The sequence below is a fragment of the Trachymyrmex cornetzi genome, unplaced genomic scaffold (assembly GCF_001594075.2).
Source record: "Trachymyrmex cornetzi isolate Tcor2-1 unplaced genomic scaffold, Tcor1.1 scaffold724, whole genome shotgun sequence".
In the NCBI taxonomy this organism is placed as follows: domain Eukaryota; kingdom Metazoa; phylum Arthropoda; class Insecta; order Hymenoptera; family Formicidae; genus Trachymyrmex; species Trachymyrmex cornetzi.
In genome coordinates, this window is record NW_017300053.1 from 96,983 (window position 1) to 118,475 (window position 21,493).

The following is a 21,493-nucleotide window of genomic DNA, read 5'->3' on the forward strand; positions in this document are numbered from 1 at the left end:
GTGCGCGTCTTAAGTTTGTGAAAAAGACGAGGTTTTGCGGTATCGATGACTCGCTCGATTTGTGGGATATCAGATGCTGAGCGACGAAATCGAAGTGGTCTACGTCGCACGATGCGAATAAGCATCGTGTTCTGAATAGCGAGCACTTTTGAAACGTGTAATCGTGTCGATGAGCATGAGAAATTATAAATTACAATAGCAATCTGTGCTTAATTGCCGAAGGATCATTAATCTATGAATGCCATGACAGGTTGTAACGTTGTGCGAAGAAAAGGAAATGTGAATACGGCTAAACTACAGCGGATCGCAGTGTGGTTACTGAAATAAATTGTTATAGAGATGCACGTGCGCTACCTACTTCTATACAAAGGAAGGCTTAATAATCTTGATAGTCTAACGAGCAGCGGTAGATTTAAACGCCTAAATCAATTTCGCGCCTTTGAATAGATACGCGTATCTGCGATATATCGTAGATATGCGAAATCAGTTATCGCACGATTCTACCGTATTTCCCTTTCGTCGCGTGCGAAATTTCACGCCTCGTTTATCACGCACGATAGTACGCGAGATACGACCGATTAATCTCTCAACGAGATTTTTTTTTGACAGCTAAACGAACGCTCGCGGTTTCGTCTGAAAGCACGACTAACAAAGTAAATCTCGTTTCGTGTCTTATTGATATGTAGATCGTTTTCTTTAAGTTCCGGAACTGTTGCTCGTTGAAGAGTCGTTGCTTCGAGAAACGTCCCAAATATTCCAAGATAAAACTCTCGGGCGGCAAAAAGGAGAGAAAGGGAGAAAAAAGCCCGAGGGCAAGACTCGCAGCCAAGGGCAGCCAAGTGGGTCCGCTAGACACGCCTCTGCGTTTCTCTCGACTCTTTTCTTTCTTCTCCGACAATATCCGACGCGCTGACAAATAAAGCAGAAATTTCGAAGCGAACGTAAACGGGCGTGCCCGTCGTTTTACCCGTCTCGTAATTGATCGCGCGGGAACCGCCGCCGCCGCCGCCGCCGTAGACCGGGTCGCGGTGATGTCAGCCATCGTGAAGGCATCGTGTAGGGCACGCGACTTGCACGAGTACGTGGATAGACCCTTTCAAGGTCGGCCGCCGACCAGGATTATCCCGCGGAATCCTCGATCACGCGCCTGTTGCTACTTAAAGCGTGTCGGAGCAAAACATCTTCCCTCGGCTCTTGCCGTGACTGCATCGAGGTCGACCGGATGGGAGAGCGAACGACTTCAGAAGAATTTACGTCGGTTAGCTCGAAATTGGTCTCGTCTACCAATCTCATTTTCAAATAGATATTATGTATCATCGATAATTTATCTCATCGGCAGAGATCGTCGAAGTAGCCTACATTTAAACTCGTCAGATTAGGTCTTTAAAGGTACGCTACATTAGAAGTAATAGAAAATATCTATTAACTGTAATATATAATTATGTCTCGAGTGTTCAAAACATACAATTTCGTGATTCATTAAGCGACGGAATCATTCAGAATTACTCTTGACATTCTTATTCTCGTCCGATGAATTTGGATATGTTATTATGCCTGATATATAACTTTCTAATTATACCTAATATATGTTAAATATGAAGTTTACACGTTATTTTAGTTAATAATTAATTCGAGGATATATTAGGACTTCAACACGGGGAAAACAGTTTTGCTAAAGTATCTGAAAATTTTGTTGAATCATCAAAAAATTGTTTTAGATCATCAAAATAATTATGTAGGAGGTTCAAGCATAACAATGATGCTGCAAAAGTTTGACGTTTTAGTAATCAGTTCGAGCGTCCTTATAATTATTTTTATGGTCCACTAAAATTATTTTCAAATCTAGCTAAATTTTTCTTCAGCAAAACTGTTCTTTCCATGAAGGTAAACTCACTCGTCAGATCTAGAAGACGTCGGGGTATAACATACAAAGTATACATAGTATCATCTACAGAACGATGTGTTGTTGCTGTGCATTCTGCCAAATGATGACCGTGACTACTAAAATAACGCCGTAAATTCGACGACGTGATAATCTTTAGCCTCGAACGATTTCCCGGCGAGTTCTGGTGCACAACGAGCCGCGAGCTCACAAGTGAAACATCGTGCATAATAGGCACGAGCTCGTTGCTCTTGACAAGGCGCGTTCAGAGCGATGCGCAACCCGATGAGTACTTTGTTATTAATCCCGCAGCTCGCGGCGAGGCACGATTCCGCTTTCGAAACTCAAACTTATCCCATAATTAACGACGGCGGCCGCGGTATTACTTTCGACTGCCCGTCAACCGCGTCACGCTTAGGCTCTTCCATGGTGCTATCCGCACGGTTTCTCAAGGGAAACATAGCCAGGGTTAACGAGATCTCCGGAGTCCTCTTGACTCTCTCGCCACGGTGACTCAGAATTCGCGATTGCTCAGTCGGAAGTCGCGAGCGTGTACGAGGCATAATAAGCAGCTATTGTACGTCTTGGCAGCATACGGCGATGCACCGAGTGTAATACAGGGATAAAACGTGTTTCTTGCGGACGAGAGGAAAACAAAAGACGATAACGTTGTCGTCGTTGATCGTATCCCTGCATGACGGCTCAGGCTGTTAACAGTAACCTCACGTACGAAATCTCCGCGCCAGAAAATAGGCATCGTGTATTTCACCCGATACCTATTTTCTGGCTCACTTTTTTTCGCACGAACGCGTTCCATGATGTCAATCGTTATTTCATCATAAACGTATGAAAAGACGAAACAATCTGTTGAGATAATCGTGCTATCATCTCGCAAACGTTTCACCGTAACCCATAATAAAATTCAGAGATTCATTTTAAGAAGGCGATCTTTGTGCAATGTTAGTTATCGCGTAGCGAAACGTGTTATGAAAAGCAAAACTTGATCTCCTTATTGCAGGCTATTTCTTCAATTTGAACAAAGATAGGCGAATAACGAAAAGATGATAGAGAGAAGAGCTGTCATTATGTCGTTTGTCTAATCGTTTTCTTTTATCTTGAAACGGCGCGGTTTGATGACAGCATTTAGAGGCACGTAATCGATAGTTTGGACTACTTGCTCAATATTGTGTCGAAATGACAATAAAAATGTTAATAAAAACGGGCAGTTAAAAAGCTTGTTAGACAAAAGAACGGTTAGATAAATCCGCTGTTACGAGAAACCATCTTGATGCTAGAGTGATTTCATTAGAATCGATAGAGAATCGTCAAGCCGCTGAACAACAAAAGGTAATAAATCGAACGAATAAGAGCAGCAGGACGCATTATGATGAAATCGTTACACACAAAAAAATCCTGCTCTCGCAATCCGTCATAAACGAGTTATCATCCTTATTAACGAGCTCGCGTTTTATGAAATGAACCATCGAGGAAGCGATTAATCCGCTTTTATCCTAGAAGACAATGGAGCCGTTCTAAATTCCTGTCTACCAATACTGTTGACCAGGTCCCACTCGCTGCGGCACTCCGGCTTCTATTAGCCGCCGCTGCACCGGGCACGCTCAAGCGGGAAAGAGAATCTCGTTGCCTACACAAACTGAAAACTGTTGCCGAGCCAGACACGTCACCAGACACAACGTCGCTTGTGAAATGTAACCTACATACTCTAGGAGCACGTTGCACCTAACGCTCAACGGCCAGTCGTATAAGCGTATGCGATATTGCGCCGTTGAATCGATATATAATGCACCGATACAATCCGCGGCGAGAAGCGATTTGCCAATCTTCGAGAGCCGCATATTTCGAACAGATACGCAGCGTTACACAGCTGCTGAAATTTTCATAGCTATAAAGCCAGTCGCGATTAATTTGAACTGAGAAATGTAGATTTTATACGGAAAGAATGATTTTACTGAAGTATCTACAAATTTAGTTATAGATACAAATCTGCCAATAATTTTGTTAGGACATTAAAATAATTATGGTTATTTAAACTGTCAGAATGTCAAAGCTTTTTGTAGCCTCACTCATTATATTTCAATGCCCTATGTAATTATTTTAATAGTATCTACACTGCAAAAAATAGTAAAAATTACATAAATAATATACGTATAAATTATATAATTACATTTTGTGCGCTTTTACAAGAATTGGTACTTTTAATGTATAACTATATTTTTATATTGGAAAATTATAATAATAATAATATATTTTATAGGTTTTTTGTAAATATACAAATTTTTTTTAATATTGGCGAATTATTTCGTAAATACTTCTAATAAATATTTCTATTACGTAAACTAAACTTCAATTTTTAATTATTTTTACAAATTGTTTAATTACTATAAAGAAAAATAATTTTATTTGTAAGTTATAATTTTACTGATATATGTGTAAATATACCTCTTTGTTATGATATCGGATCCTAAAATTAGCCATTATAATTGTAATTTTATATATAACTTTTTACAATGTAGTTCAATTTTTAGACACTTCAGTAAAATCGATCTTTTCGTGTATCATAAGAAAATGTGACGTAAAGAAAGTTTACGTAAAATTCCAAATCGGTACAAGTTTATTTAAATGACATAAAACTCTGAGCCTTTAAATTTCATTATTAAAATACTCATACATGTGATATGTCGTTTTTATTTATAATAATTATATGATTGCCGCTTGACTCTTCTATTTATTTCGTGAAACAGTTTCCATGCCGAGCGTTATCAAGTACGCGGCAAGAAAAGCGATTATTACGGAGGGCAGAAAAGTTTCCTCGAAGAAACTGGTTTTCGCTCTCAAAGCCACGATAGGCGACCTTTCTACGCTCGTCGCGGCGAGGATATTTACGCACGTACGAACCTTCGTCCCGTAGCACGCAATGATAATTAAAGTCCGGCGCGTATCTGTCGCGCGCCTTAATCATGCGGCGCCGCGTATGATAGACGCACCGCTCCGCATGTTTCCGATACGTAAGTGCATACTTTCACTGGTCGCGCGGCGGCACGTGTTCACTTAATGCAACCAGCGCGTTTCTACCGGCGCGATTATTACTGCACGGTGGTAATTCCAATCGCGGACTCGATACCGCGCGCTGCGAAATCAGGGCCGCGACGGGTGCATCGCGGGCTGCAATATGCTCCGACCATTACTTCGTTTATCTCCCCGCTGCATTATCCGCTCGTTTGATTCCGTGTGTGTCGCAGGTTCGATAACCACGTGCACACTCGTGCCGGCTGTGCCACTTTTGCAAGTCAAATGAATATGTTACGAAATTTTCTATTATACCGCGGTAATTCGATCTTCACATAATCGCAAATGGCATCGACGATTAAGCGCTTATGTACGGGAAACTTTGCCCACATGAGTTCGAATGGGATTTTGCAAGGTCGACTAGTGCGTGCTTTCGTGCACTTTACCGAGAATACCGAGTTCCGATCCGAATCGATCCGCGAATCACGACGGTGCTCGCGTTATAAAGTAAAGAGGAACACGAACGTGCATTATCAATATTCGTTCATCTCACACACCGAGAGACCGGCGGATCGGAAATGTCGTTGGACTACTCAGTACTCTTTCTACGTAGTCACAAAGGTGGCCGGGAGAGAGGACTTGAAATAGTCTGTTAACTAGCGGTGGATTCCGAGCTCCGATCGGCCGCTGCAAACGGCGCGCTCACACGCGATTCCTTTATACCCATTCGCAGTGCGCACTGCAAGAACATGAAAAACGAGCGTAGCCAGCGGCATCGAAGACGAATAATCGTTTTCGTTAAATGATCCAATATATAGATATGTACTGGACTTAACGATGGCGCGCGTTAATCTCAGACACGTGTAACAGCGGACGTGATTTAGAAAGCGAGGAAGAGCCAGCTCAGCCAGCTCTTCAGGTTGAGAACTTGGCGAAGATGGTTGATAGATTTTATAGATTAAATAATGTTGAACGAGAACCGATGCCAGTCTAGAGATTCCCTTACGTTTCTCGTTTAAATGCACTATTGCGCTTCCGCTTAGGGAGTTTTCCCCGAGAAAACTGATCGACCGATAGGATACCGCGAGTATAGCAATTATGAATGCTATTAAGCGCGGCTGAAAACTCCGAGCTAATTGATTCCGCCCATGAACGTAAACTTTACCTACGATGCGTGCAATCGTCGGAATCCATCGTATACGCCGCGTATTAGCGCGATACTTTGAAATGGAAATTTATAATTGTAGCCTCGAGCAAAAAGAAAGTACATTCGCAATAAGTTAGGCTAACGTAATGCATTCACGGAATATTTTAATTTTTAATGTATCTTCTTAGTTACGCTAAACGTTACAAAGTTTATTTTTAAATATCGTGAAAGAAAAAAATATAAGCTGAGAAAAAGAGAGATAAATAGATAGATTTGATAAAGCATTCATTACGGTTCTACACTGAGAAAAAAGTGTAGTAAATTTTAATAAGTGATTGTTTGAATAGTACTAATATAACATTTATTTAAGGAAAATAAACATTTGCTAAATAAAAAATAATAGTATTACAGTTACAAACACATCAAATTAATGGTTCTTATATTAAATAAAAATATATGATTATCTTTAATAAATATTCAACTGGCACTATTCAAACAAATTTATTAAAATTTAGTACATATTTTTCTCTTAGTGTAGGACGGATCTTCTAAGAATCTATAAACAATAATACAGCATTGTGACAACGAAGAAGAAATAAAATAACAAAATTAAATAAGAAAAATAAATCAAAGGAAAAAGTAAAATACAATACGAACTAAAATTTAAATAAAGTATGAGAAAGAAATAAGAAAAAAGAAACTATAAAATGTAAAATTTTGTGTAGCTAATATACATATATACAATAATTAACGGCCTAAATTAACGGAATAAGAAACATGATGATGAAAATGAAGCAGAAAGTAAGCAAAACAGTATTAATTAATGTCTGCATCGATAAGTTATCTTTTGATATCCGTTAATGAATGACTCCTAATATGTTATATCAGTTAATATATCTCTAGAAATGCCGAAGTCGTGACGAAAGATTATGACAAACAGCATTACGTCAGTTTTTGTCGTTTTTGCCAATGATATATTTATCTGGAGTATCAGACATTGATAACGCTAATTAATCGCAGCATTCGTAAATGTTCACGCGAGAATGCGAAAGGTGAGTGAAAAGTAGAATACACGAAGATAGAGATATGATTCAGTTGTGACATAAGCGTGAGCACGCAACGGCGGACAGAAATGACACTAGCGCGCACGCACGATCGTAACATCGGTAGACACTGGAGAAAGAGGAAAAAACATAATGCATACGAAGTCGGAAAGAAATGGAGAACAGACTCGAGCAGAGCGAGACGAAGACACGCCTACAGACGTGCGTACACGGCTGCCGCTCGCGTGTCTACAAGCTTCACGTGAGGAGGTGACAGTGAAAGTCCTGAATCACATTCCGATTCCAAGAGAGTACTATTAATAGTCTTGGAGTACGGCAGACTGAAGGAAACTCAACCGGTAGCTCGCAAATAGTGCATGTTTCTCAAAATAATTTGCACTTTCGGTACTTTCATCAGAAGTTCTGCGTAAACGCAGTTAGGCTAATTCTACAATGTGCTTTTTGTTTCCTGTTTCTTGCTGTTTGTCTCTTGTCTTCTCGATCAAAAAAGCAACAGACAAACAGCAAGAAACGGGAAACAAAAAGCACATTGTAGAATTAGCCTTAGCGTTCTATTGAAGAGATGTTTTATTTATATACCACTATATAAATACTATTATATATTATAATCGTGGACATTATAGACATTTGTTCAATGATTTCATCATCTAAATTACAATTTCATACTTTAGCTCTTTATCATAAAAAATTCTACGTAACGTAGTTAACATTCTATCTATTGAAAAAACGTTTTATTCATTTATAGGGCGGTATTCATAGTTCTTATTTTAAGACTGTCTTAAGTAATGTCTTAAGATGTTAATGATTGGTTCATAACAAGACTATACCTAATACAACCTCAAATATAAGAATCGGTAATGAATACCCATAGTATTATATAAATAAATATTATAATATTATATAGTATTATGTACACATTATAATCGTGAACATTATAAACTTATTCAATGATTTCATCGTCTAGACTGTTTAAATTACAGCTTTTTATTTTAGCTCTCTATTTCTTTGTTTTTATTACATAATTCTATTTTCTTCGGATTTTATGTCCCATAAATGAAACAAAATATGTATATAACCATACGTACTATTATTTACTATCACTACTTATTATCACTTATTATTACTATGAAATTTTGTTAGCTTTGAGTCATTACTATACCTACGTGTTGATACAAGCATATTTTTGTCAGGAAGGATAACTCACAATATTTCATGATATCTGCCGCACGCTTCTTTTGTTGTTATTAGCACGTACCTGGAACAGATAAAATTCAAATTATTAATCACTTGTGTAATATTTCATAGATATTCTAAATTGTAAACTGTGTTAATCCAGAATACGGTTCCGGGTTAAATATACGCATATGTAAATGGAAATGATTTATCATATTCGTTAGTAACGCGTTCCATAATTTTAGTAGATAGATGCAACTCGTATTAGCAAAAGCTAAACGCTGTGAAAAACGATAGTCCGTTAACTACCTCGCATGGTTACTGACAATCTTCCATATTACTGCGACTTCTTGCCTGCTTCTACGAAAGAAGTGTATAGGCACAACGGTAAATGATAAACGCGAAACAACTTGCGCGTCGGAAACGCGAAATCTGTCAGCTCTATTCAAGAATTAAGTAGCGTTACGTATTTTACTTGATATTCGGTCGAGTCTTTCATAAACGCGGGCAACGAACTCCTCGTGGCCGAGCGAAACCAGGCTGGATTTTGACGACCAATCAACGTAAATCAAGGAATGACTTCTTTTAGTATCTCATACACGAGCAAACGTTTATAGGATTAACTCTTACCGTAACATTCCCGGAGATACTGGTCGTGAATCCAATGGTTATCGAGACGTAAACTTAAACGTAAGTGCTGTAATGATCGTGTCTAATGACGGAACAGTCACGTTATATGTATCTATTGATGCATCTGCGCATGTTTCTTCGAATTTATTTTATTTTATCCCTAGATTATACCTCCAACAATTACATTTTAACAATTTTGCTAAAATGTTTAATCTGAAAGGTCCGTTTTTATAATTTTAATCAATAAACATACTTTAATATAAAGTCACGAATTGTCATGAAATTAATCCGAAACGGTGAGCCATTATATCGATCTTCAAACTGTCGTTTGGGTGTTAAAAATTTTACGCATTGTAGCACTGATAGTTCATATTTATATATATTTAGATAAATAATTGTAAAACTATTAATACCGTAATGTATAAGTGGGACTAATAATTTTTAACATTCAAAGAGTTTGAAGAAATCAGTATCATGCAGTACCTGACAATTAACTTCGTGACTGTATATTTTTATGTGTGTCTATATTATGTCTGCCTAAATTTTTACATGATTTACTGTAGAGGAGGAAAACCATGAAACGCATATTTCTTTGACGCGCACGACAAGTTGACGCAATAAAATATTCTCGCTTTTGCGCTACGGATTAACCGCTGACAGAGGTGAGGTGCTGCTTCCCTTGATCGTGTATGATAAACGCAAGGCGGTTTGCGTGCGAATAAACTACATGATGTGCCACTGTCGACATTAAGCGACAACATAAGTAGAGACGATAAGAAGGCTAACGACAAAGGTGCACTGCGGCTTCGCGAACAATGAGGTGACGACGCCGCAGTAGATGCGGCGAACGCGCGCGACGCACGAGCGACAATGAGACCAGCTGCAAGGTCGCACGAAGCCGATGCACCGTGCACTGGATGACTAAACCCTTCTCGAGACTTCACCGTGACCAATGATTCACTAGAGAAACATCCGAGCGGACCGGAAGTCGCGCTCGCGAGCGAGTACTAAGCTTCCCTTTTTGACCCCATTTTATTATAAATCAACGTTTTTCAATAATATAAATTTAATACTCAATTGAGCTCTTGAGATATTTAATAACAATCGTAAATAAATAACAATAAATTGACGGGCGATTGAGAGCTAGAAATAGGCGCAGTTATTAAATGCGTATAATTGACAAAAGTATATTCTAAAAAAGATCTTACATTAATTTCGCAAAATTCAATATCGGACGTTTCAGCTTTATTCGAGCCATCATCAGCGATGTCAAACAATGGATGTGAACATCATTCGCATCTTAGCAATCTAAGAGCCTCTTCAATTTCAAATTTTGAGAAGCATCATTGTCAATTAACTGATTAGTCAAGTGAGAACAGCTGCAACTTTGACCACGAATACCATAAAGAAAGAAAAATAGATAGAAAGAACTGTCTCGTGCTGAGTTCTTTGGAGATCATTTCTATTGTATACTCAGCACGAGACAGTTCTTTCTATCTATTTTTCTTTCTTTGTGGTATCGGTGATCAAAGCAACTGTTCTCACTTAATCTCTTAATTGACAACCAGTTAATTGACAATGATGCTTCTCAAAATTTGGAATTGTAGAGGTTCTTCCGGCTGCTCTCTTGGATTAATAAGATGCGAATGATGTTCACATCTATTGTTTGACTTCGCTGATGATAACTCGAATAAAGCCGAAACCGATATTGAATTTTGCGAAATTTCTTGCCAAATTAATGTAAGATCTTTTTTAGAATATACTTTTGTTAATTATACGCATTTAATAACTGCGCCTACTTCTAGCTCTCAATCGCTCGTCAATTTATTGTTATATTTACGATTGTTATTAACGTTTTTCAATCTTTTTCAATTCGGCTCATAAATACTGAACCAAATTTGTTGAAATATATTGTTAGGTGCACACGTTTTATTGCTCAGCATAGCATCTTTTATCAGATTCGGAAGACACAGCATTCGGAAATAAAAAGTAAAGTTTTAAATGAAGTTTGCATTATTTATTTTATTATTTTAAAAGATTTTATTTCAATGATGATATATCGCTTTGGTTAAAATGAGAGTAAACACAATATAAAATATAGGTAATTTTCATAATTTTAAAAATATTTATTACTTTACTCGTTTTTTAATTTAATATAATTTAATTTAATTTACTATCTATTTTACCATCTATTTTTTAATTTTTTCACTTTTTTACTTTTTGTAAAATTTTTATGATACACTTGGAGACCCTTTGAGGCACATTAATATGTCGAACGAAACTCAAAACATAGACTTTCCATCACATCATGAACTTCACAATCAGATTGGATCACGATCGAACATCGATGAACTTTAGACTTATCACTCGAAGTCTAAATCTAATCGTGCCGTATCCCATGTTTCTTTAGACAACAAGAAGCTCATTATGTACAAAGTTCGCGTGATCGAAGCGGTTAAGGTCCTGGCAAAAGTGAAACTCTACATCGTTTATGATTATAATGGCAAACAAAAACGATCATTGTAGATAATTTTGTCTCATGTATTAGAAATTTTTAAGGTAATATTCCGGCGGTCTTCAATACAAGAGAAATTAACTATCCGATGTTCAAATCGTTATTAAAAGCAATTTGCGCATTACAGAGAATGCATGACAGCATTTATTTAATAAATGCAATATCGTGAGGACTATATTAATATTTTTCATGTGACGATCAAACTAAAACAAGCAATTCAAGAGTTAGGTGAAGTGCAACATCATCTAATAACAAGTTCGGTTGAAAGTACTAATATATGTACATTAAAGCCGTTGTACAATGATAATCTGAGTGTAAAAGTAAAATTTATTTATTTCAAATATAAAATACATACTTTGCTTAACAGCACAATAACACGTATTGAGGATTTGATGGTTTTATATATTAACTCATTTTTATATCTATATATTAAACACACATCTTTACGTCAAATAGTGTCGGTGGCTTTAATATGCACCAGTACGTGCTGCGTGTATCCAATCGAATTCGCTATAAAAGATGATCAGGTCGTCGTACTGCACTCGCCCGAAATAACACCGAAAACGCAACACTTGCACAATTTCTCCGATATGTAGCCTCGAGTCCTGACTCGAATTTGACTCGAAAACGAGTCGATCGCGTGGGTCGTCGAGTGAGTTCAGTGTCAGATCCGAGACGAGTACTCTCATCTGGCATGCATAAAATACTTTGGTGGCGCCAACGTGTCGGACAGCTCTTGGTCGGTACCTATAAGCCTGCACACACGCTCTCTGGCCATCCTTTCGTCTCCGGTCTTTTCGTCTCTTTCCTTCCTTGATTCTTGATCGTGCCTCTGCGTGGCCTAACTCTCTTTCTCTCCGCATTCTCTCTCTTTCTAGCCACCGCCGATCCGGAGGCAGGACAAGCTGGCAGGTATGTGCATTTTTATGCGCTCATTTATGCCTACGCGTACACTAAAAATAATCCGGTATCGAAGCTAAAGGATAATAAACGCTCGGCTGGCAATGTTACAGGCACCCTTCTTCCTCGACTGATCTCTTTCCATATCCCGGATCCTTTCATGCATTCTTCTTCCTTCCCCACAGATCTTACTATTTATTATACGGTATAAGTTCGGCTCCTCGAGAGGGTGTATATTCTTCCACGTGTTATAATCGAGAGAATAATAAATAATTAATGATTAGGATGAGGATTATGATGTAATTTTCCCGCCGGGCTTTTGTTGCAATGCCGTAACGGACGAGGGCGAAAAATAAGGGAGATCCTGACTCTTTGATAAGAGGCTGCCTGCGTTAAGTTGCCGGCATGTACACTCGTAATTGAAGATTAGATATTAATTGCATCGCTCGCGGCGATTCCGCGGTTCCTCGTCCTTCGAATACAGACGCGAGAACAATGCACTCTGTGCATAATAATGGAGAACACGGTGATTATGCCCGAGTGTATCATGACTACGTTAGACTGTGTATATCACGTCAAGAATAACGAGTCGATCGGGGTATCGTACGGCTTTTATCCGCCGGTCTAACGCCGTTTTGATGATCTTACTACGGCAAGCTCTTCATTGTATCGTGCCATGAGGCCATAAGAATCGCCGCGTCTACGGTACACGCGCGATTGCACGACTTGCATGCGCGCCGATAATTTAAGAACCAGTCGGCTGCAATTGTGCGATCGTACCTACCAAGATTGTACCCAGTTCATATTACAATTTTCGATGTCGTAAGATAAAATCCGATAAAAGCGCTCGCGCCAACTCTCCCCTACCGTGTTGTCCATTCAGATTGCGCGTTCACGCCGCACGGTATTGCAAATGTCGGAGGAAGAGAGAGGGGAGGGGAGGAGGGGGGATTTTAATTGATACCAATTATTTTTCGATTTAATTGACATAGCGGAAAATCATTTCGAGCATAAAACATTATGCCTCTACTTTAGCTCGAATTAAAGTCGCATCCGTGGGCCGGGGAGTGAAGTACATGCGTACGCTCACGCCCGTGCGCGCTAATGATCGTTGCGCGATAGCGCTCGAGACATACGTACATAGACAGCCGTAAATAAATGGCGCATCGTGCCCTCCGACTCTCCGTATCCATATATGCAGAGGGTCTTGTCGATGCTTTCGCCCACGCAACGATCGTGCGCGCATCGCAGCGAATTCCTCATGATGATCGTCTCGGCCACCCCGGCGGCCTTCGACGTGGGGACGACGGATTTTATTGGATGTGGAAAGAAGAGTTCAGGGGTCGTGGTATGCGGTACGGAGCGTAAAAGGTACGTTACGAATTGCGTTACGTAACGGCGGTACGGAGCAAACGATGGAGTCGTTGGTGAGCGAACTCGGGGAAAATCGGCGTGATTGTTCAATGTACGCACGATTTATCGTCGCAGATCGTGCGAAATTTTTTTGTAACTTTATTCCACGTCGAAGGAGGAAAGAATGTCGAAGTATCTAAAAATTTGGCTATGTAAATACGGATCTGAAAATAATTTTGTTGGGCTGTCAAAATAATTATGTAGGACACTAAAGTATCGCGAGTAATACTGCAAAAAGTCTTGACATTCAGCTTGAACATTCTATATAAATTATTTTGACTGTAAGCTATTTGACAACGTGGGAAGAATGCTTTTGTTGAAGATACAGATCTGAAAATAATTTTATTGAATTATGGAAACAATTACGTTAACATTCAAGTATGATGAGCAAATACTGCAAAAAGTTTTAACATTCTAGCAGCTTGAGCATTCTATATAAATTATTTTGACTATAAGCTATTTGATGACACCAATTCTTCCTGCATGGAAAGAACGGTTTTGCTGAAGATACAAATCTGAAAATAATTTTATTGGGTTATCAAAATAATCATGTTAACACTCAAGTATGATGAGTAATACTGCAAAAAGTTTTGACATTCTAGCAGCATTCTATATAAATTATTTTGACTATAAGCTATTTGATGACACCAATTCTTTCTGCATGGAAAGAACGATTTTGCTGAAGATACAGATCTGAAAATAATTTTATTGGGTTATCAAAATAATCGTGTTAACACTCAAGTATGATGAGTAATACTGCAAAAAGTTTTGACATTCTAGCAGCTTGAGCATTCTATATAAATTATTTTGACTATAAGCTATTTGATGACACTAATTCTTTCTGCATGGAAAGAACGATTTTGCTGAAGATACAGATCTGAAAATAATTTTATTGGATTATCAAAATAATCATGTTAACATTTAAGTATGATGAATAATACTGCAAAAAGTTTTGACATTCTAGTAGCTTGAGCATAATTGTTTTGATGAATCAACAAAATTAAGTATTTTTAGACCATATTTTCTGTATTGAGCTGAATTTTTTAAATACTTGAGCAAAAGTATTCTTTCTATGCAGGGAGAATTGGTGTCGTATGCTGAATAGCTTGTTGTACTCGATGTTCCTACGCAAAGATACGGCGTGCGTGTCTGTCTCTTCAAGTCAATCAGCATGCGTAAAGAACAACGTGTATACACTCGACAACCCGATCGCGGCAAGTACTTTGCACACGCACGCATTATCCGTCTTGCATTGTCTTCGGAAGACGATGCAATTTATCGTAATCGGCCGCGACGTGACTGTTTGGTGGGACGTACGTCGATGAATGAACGCGTTTGCCACTCCGTTCGTCTCGCCGTGAAATTACCGGAGTTATTCATACGTAACATTCTTCCAAACGATAATTTATCCGTTGAATCAAAATTAATAACATGATGAAGAGAGAGTATCTCATAATTAAGAGACGAATTATCTCGTCTAACGAGAGAGCCAGAACACGTTGTCAACGGTCAGGTGGAAGGGAGAGAAAGGAAGAGGAAAAAGGAATAGGAGAAAGGAAACGAAGTTGAGAACAGGATACTCTCTCAGGCGAATAAATAAGAGACCACTATCGGCGCAAAGTTGCGGGCGAGGGACGACATTCCAATCCCTGGATACCGAGCAGCGCCTTCACCTCCTATTTTCCACATTCTCCTGCCTTCGCGTCCTCCTCTCCTTGAACTTAGCACTACCTCAAACTACATCGGCAGTTTCGACGACGTGCGCAGCGTGTGCAGGCGAACTACGAAAATTAGCGCGGCTGGATACGCGAGCGAATTCAAGGACGTGAATTCCATCCCGTCCGTTCGCTAATAATTGTAGAAAAGGGGAACTTGGAATTTCTACGGATACGATTTCGCGAGAGGAATTAGAGAGAACTTCTTATGCAGACAGGAGTTCGCGTTAGACCCCTCGATAAAGCGAGATGCCGATGATGCTTGATTTTACGTGCGGCAATGATACACGCGGTATTTAATACGTTACGATAAAACAGTAAACTAGTTCGTTAAATCGTTCGCAAAAATGGTCTGCGCGGTAAAAGAACCAGGCAATGCTTTCCATATAATTCGAAAGCAATGACGGCGAGGAATGCCGTCAAGGTCCGCGGATATGTAATCAACTCTCGCGTGTATAACGAAGGATAGAGAAAAGGGGGAGACGTAAACTTCCGAAGGAAGGAAAGGTCTTCTCTTTCTAACGCTCGGTAATCTGTGGGAAACTTTCCTTCTCTCGCGCGCTCGTTCACTCATTCGCGTTCTCTTTCAACTAGTCGGATTATATCGCTAGAGAGATAACGAATATGACAAACTTGCATTCAACAGGGACAACGCTTGTCGTGCATTTAAGATACAGCAAGTTCGTTTAATTTCAAGCGAGTAACAAAAATATGCGAGAGGACTGTATGTAAGTCCTCGGCGGAGAGCACGAATCCTCAGACACGAACGTGATGTGTGCTTTTCCCTTTTACAGAGGATTCTTGTAACCGAAGACTGGCGACATACGAGATTGCGTGCGCGTTTCGTGAAATTCTTAACAAGGAACCGAAAGAGGAAAGCCGAGACCGCCGCAAGAGCGGCGGCCGGGCAACCAAAAGTGCTGCGTCGTCGTCAGCGATGAGATAACCGGCCAGCAGATTAGAGGTCCTCTTACCACGGTGAATTTATCACCGAGATGGGCGTGCAAAAATGCGCTTTGTCGGCGGCACGGATGCGACGAAACGCCGCCAATGTGCTGCAACGACTAGTGCGCGAACAGGTGCTCGCTAGACGCAAATAAAAAGGAGTTTTATTGAATTTCGGTCGATGAGTAATCGAATCGATGTGGCAGATGGTGAGTAAGGCTAATGGAAAGTTAAGATCCGCAAATACTTACGATTTGATTTAAACATTTCTTCAGGCATGCACATTGCTCATCAGACTTTATTGTATATCTCGAATGTTTGTACAACGTGTATATTGGAAAAAGTTGCAGACGTATTTTTTTTTTATCACTTCACGGTCATAAAAATAGGATATTAATCGAATGATCTCCATATGCTTATATTTTTGCATACTGAATACATGCAAAATACAGCTTTTATGTTTATTTATAAGGAATAGGTTACCCAAGCAGAACAACAAGTCACGATAACGTCAAAATGACATTAAAATTAATCGAAGATGATTGAAAAATGACTTCTAATGATCATTTTAGAGTCATTTTGACATCATTATAATATCATAATGACTTGTTGTTCTACTTGGGTATATTTTACGTATTTCAATTTCATTGTTGATGTCAACTCGTTCTACTTTGCACAAACGTAAAATCAATTTTTGTGTGATTCCAGATTTAAAAAAAATGAATGAAATGAAACCAGAGGAAGTTTGAATTATGAATAATAAGACTTTAAAATTAGAATAAAATATCACTGGTAAGAAACTTACATCGCTTGACACACAAAACTTGATTTTCACATTTCTTAAGTACTCAACCTTGGAAGTCGTTCCGCCTATATTCACAATGCTTATGTAATCGCCAAAAAAAAACGATCGAGAATCGGTTGTAAGAGATATTCACATCCAGGCATGGCCCTCACTAAAATTCTCACCAACATAAAAAAAAGAGAAAGGAACGTATACGTTTCAAGATACACATTACAATGTCACTAACCTGGACACTATCGATTAACCATCGCTTATCAAGAGTAAAAAAAAACGCCTCGTATTTAATGCGTGAAATCCCATTGTTAACGTCCAGTAACAAAAAATGTTACAATCTCTATTATTTGCGTTTGATAAAATACATCAGGGTTGCGAGATAATCCGATTCCTGGCATTGGTTGAAAAGTTGAAACAATCTCTAATATCTCTCAAAAAATGCGTCAATATTTATACAGTAAGTATATCATAACACTGATATTGTACGGAGTATCTGTCTTCGATAAATTCCAACACTCCACGAACCCGACTACCGGCACCGTTGTCCCCACCAGTGAGTAGGAATACTATCTATCTAGCCACTAGATATTTGAGCGGTGATGCCACATTGAACGTCAGAAATCATGCTGGGAGCTGGTAGATATCAGTTATTCACTAACTATCAGATGTCAGTTTTGTCAGCGAGCGTTGCCATGTCTGACGTCATGTAGAGACACGAAGCCTTACACTTTAATGTGAGCACCTTGATCTCGAAAGTGTCAGAGACACGTGGTTGTAAAAATATGTGCATAGTGCTATGAAATGCTCAGACTATTTTATGATAATGAAATATAAATACGGATTTATTCAACTCCCCTCAACTGCAGTTGATAGCCATGGAGATTGTAATAATGTATCATTACGAGTACTAAATACAGTTATTTAAATACAATATGCAACAGCAATTGAAGGAGCGACAGGATCGACCGTGTTAGACGCGAGTTTTCTTATAACATTGAATAATATTGAATAAACTATGTTTTGTTTGTTTATTCTTTGCAAACATTATTCGTGGAGAATTCTAACTTGACTTCGGTACTTGTCTGACATCTTGTTTAGGTATTGATATTTTCCGATCGTAACTAAAATATTTCAATTTGACGCATAATGCCTTTATAGCTTTCCGATTTGAAATATAAACATAAATTCAGGAAATGTTTTATTATTTTCGAACTTTTACTAATAAAAATAAAATTCAATTCGCACTTATAATCATTATATTCAAATTAATAGTAACCCTTATTGTGAGAATTAACTCGTGTGACTTTAATTAAAAATGATTGAAGCAATATTTTGATTACATTACGATATATGAATGCATAAAACAGTTTGAATAATAAATTATAATAATCCTCTTGTATGGAACTGTATTTTAAGATATTCTCGTTTTCTACAAATCTGCATTGCAAGTCGATTTCTCAATGGACGACCTACCGTGAAAGGCAAATAGAGAGTCGCACGAGAACATTTCGCTCGTCGATCGAGCTGACCTAAAGAGTCATCGCGACGTGACATTGTTACTTCGCAAAGGTTATCATCGCGAATTATCCACGTGAGTCGGGAGAGCGCGCGAAATCCTCGAGAGCTCATCATACCGGAACCATGCTCAATAGTCGGGAGGCACGTTGCCGAGCGTGCGCCCGTCTTTACGGCATTCTGTCGCGCAAGTCGTTAACTACCTGGGGCCCGCGGGGTTCAGGAAACGCGGGACTACCTCCACGAGATCTCCACCTCGTGACCTGTGTCATGAGCGGTATTTATGTTGCCTGTAAATGTACCGGCGAGCTGAGAATCGTCTCTCGTCACGCTCCGGATGTGTAAAGAGCAAAATGGAGCAAGCATTGACACGACAATGGCATGTCTTACACGGGAGATGAATATAACCGATATGCACGTATTCCTGATATAGCTACGGACTATGTACTGGAAACTATCAGGCAAATGTGCACTTTGTACCTAATTACGAATATACACGCGTTACGCAAAATCGTAAAATATTAAGAAAAAGAATGGAATGCAGTGGATAGATAAAATATAAGCTAGAATAAATCTTGCGAATTGCTTCCTCAGACAGCAAATTTTCTTATAGTAATTTGAAATTATCCGGACGCAAATAAAATTTGCCATTTCGTTTTTGTTTTATTTATGTATCTCGTAACGCGCGGAAAGTCGTGCACATGACAGGCTCGTAAACGCCAACATCAACAAGTTTAATAGTAATGTCTTGCGACATGTAGCTAGCATATTATATACAGGGTGGGCCATCTATTGGTACGTTTTTAAAAATGCGATCAAATGAGCATACATTGATATTTTTTATTAATTTTTTTTAGAGGGAGCCACATACATTTGATCGCATTTTTAAAAACGTACCAATAGATGGCCCACTCTGTAAAAACGTACCAATAGATGGCCCACCCTGTAGAAATCGGATTCTGAATCACATAATAATCTCTATCAAAGAATTATTTTTTATAATAAAAATTTAATTGAAATTGTAGCCAATTCGTACAGCAGTTTTAAATAATTCCCTTTATAACATATAAAAGGATAATATTTAAATATATAATACTTAATTCGTATTAATATACTTAATACTTAATACTTCCTAAATATATCAGTGAACCCTCATATTCTATGTACATATAAGTAATATCGACCTATAATTATTTTATTCTTACCAACACAATACACTTCTATGACGATTGTCGTAAGATTTCTCAAATCACAATCATGAGGATTATAATAAAAATTGAAGAAAGAATGCTGACAAGATATTGATTTGCATACGTTTATATTTATATTCGCCGCTCCTCGTAAACGGGTAAAAATATCAACATACTTGCAATGACGGAACCGCATCGGCAGGCATGGAGCCGAGTCGAGAATCGAGAACGATATCGACGCGCGATCGGCGTTTCTCGACCGAATTTTATGAACGTGCTCGGGGGGCCGTTGACACCACCGCGGCACCGGTCCGATCCAACCCCGGAGGTAAGCGGCACTCGCATCGCGAGAATTCGCATAATTGCTGACGGATGCTAATGCGCCCCGCCGCGCCGCGCAGGAAGAAAAACCAGATTCGCAAGTTTGGCAAGCGTGGCCGCGTCGACGTCCCAGAATTATCGGAGTGGACCTTGGAGATGACCACGAGAAGTAGTTTAGGCGGTATACTTTGGACGACTTCTTTCTTCAAACCAGATGACTTCTGGAAATCACTCGACTCTTTTTTGCCACCACCAACTGCGATTGGATCGTCAACACGTGTATACTTTCGATTATTTACGAATCTACCTGACGGATAAATTCGCGACGGGTATCTATGAGGACAAAATCGTCCAATTGATTAATATTAATATAGTATATTAATACGCCTTTTGAAATGACTAGATAGACTCTTCAAATGACATCAGCGCATGACTATACTCGAACGCAACGCGATAAACGATATAACGAAGCACGATGAGTCATGGTATAAGAGCAGAATGAAAGAATCGTTCTTTATGAACGTTCCTGGACCATTTTATATTGCGCTATATCTTAGGCTGTGGCGCAGATTTTTGCAATTAATAATTCTGTGCAAGCTTCTTGCGTTTAATAACAACGTGCAAGGTTGTGCGTAATTTATTGCAATTTGCATGATTATTTGCCTGATAGAATATATACTTTATTTATGCATAAATCGGCACTTATGAAAGCTGTAATCACAACGAGGTCATTGTTAATTCAAAAATAAAGACTATAAAAACGGAGCAAGGACACATCTTTCAAGTATATATTTTCTTGTTTGAAATTTCGTTGCACAATCATATATTTATATAATTTTATGTAATTTCTTAATCTCTCAACGATATTGTAAATTTTATTGTTTACATAATCTGTACATTGCGAAAACTTCGCGTAATGCCTTGAGGCATAAACTTCAAAAATAAAATCTCGTACATGGTACACCGATTCATAAGTTTATAACTGTGCAAATATTCATATCATATAGAAAAATATCGCATGATTTTCGTCTTCGCGGCCATGGTCGCGATAACACCGGACAAATGTCACTTTCGATGACGCCGATACGCCGTGATGTTATCTTGATATATGTAACGAATCGTTACATACGTTAAACCAGGCCTGTCCAATTTGAGCCAAAACGTCAATACGCATCTGAGTAATCTTATCAACACTTTATAGTTCCTAAAATCTTACTCACATTGAATTATTTAGCGTCGATGGCTTTGCATTTTGGC

The 21,493-nt window shown here is 38.7% G+C and overlaps 1 protein-coding gene across 1 annotated transcript in view; it reads right to left on the reverse strand.

Annotated features, from left to right (window-relative positions):
• Positions 1 to 21,493, reverse strand: part of Shrm (shroom) — a 122,705-nt gene that overhangs the window by 86,391 nt on the left and 14,821 nt on the right. The window lies entirely within an intron of this gene.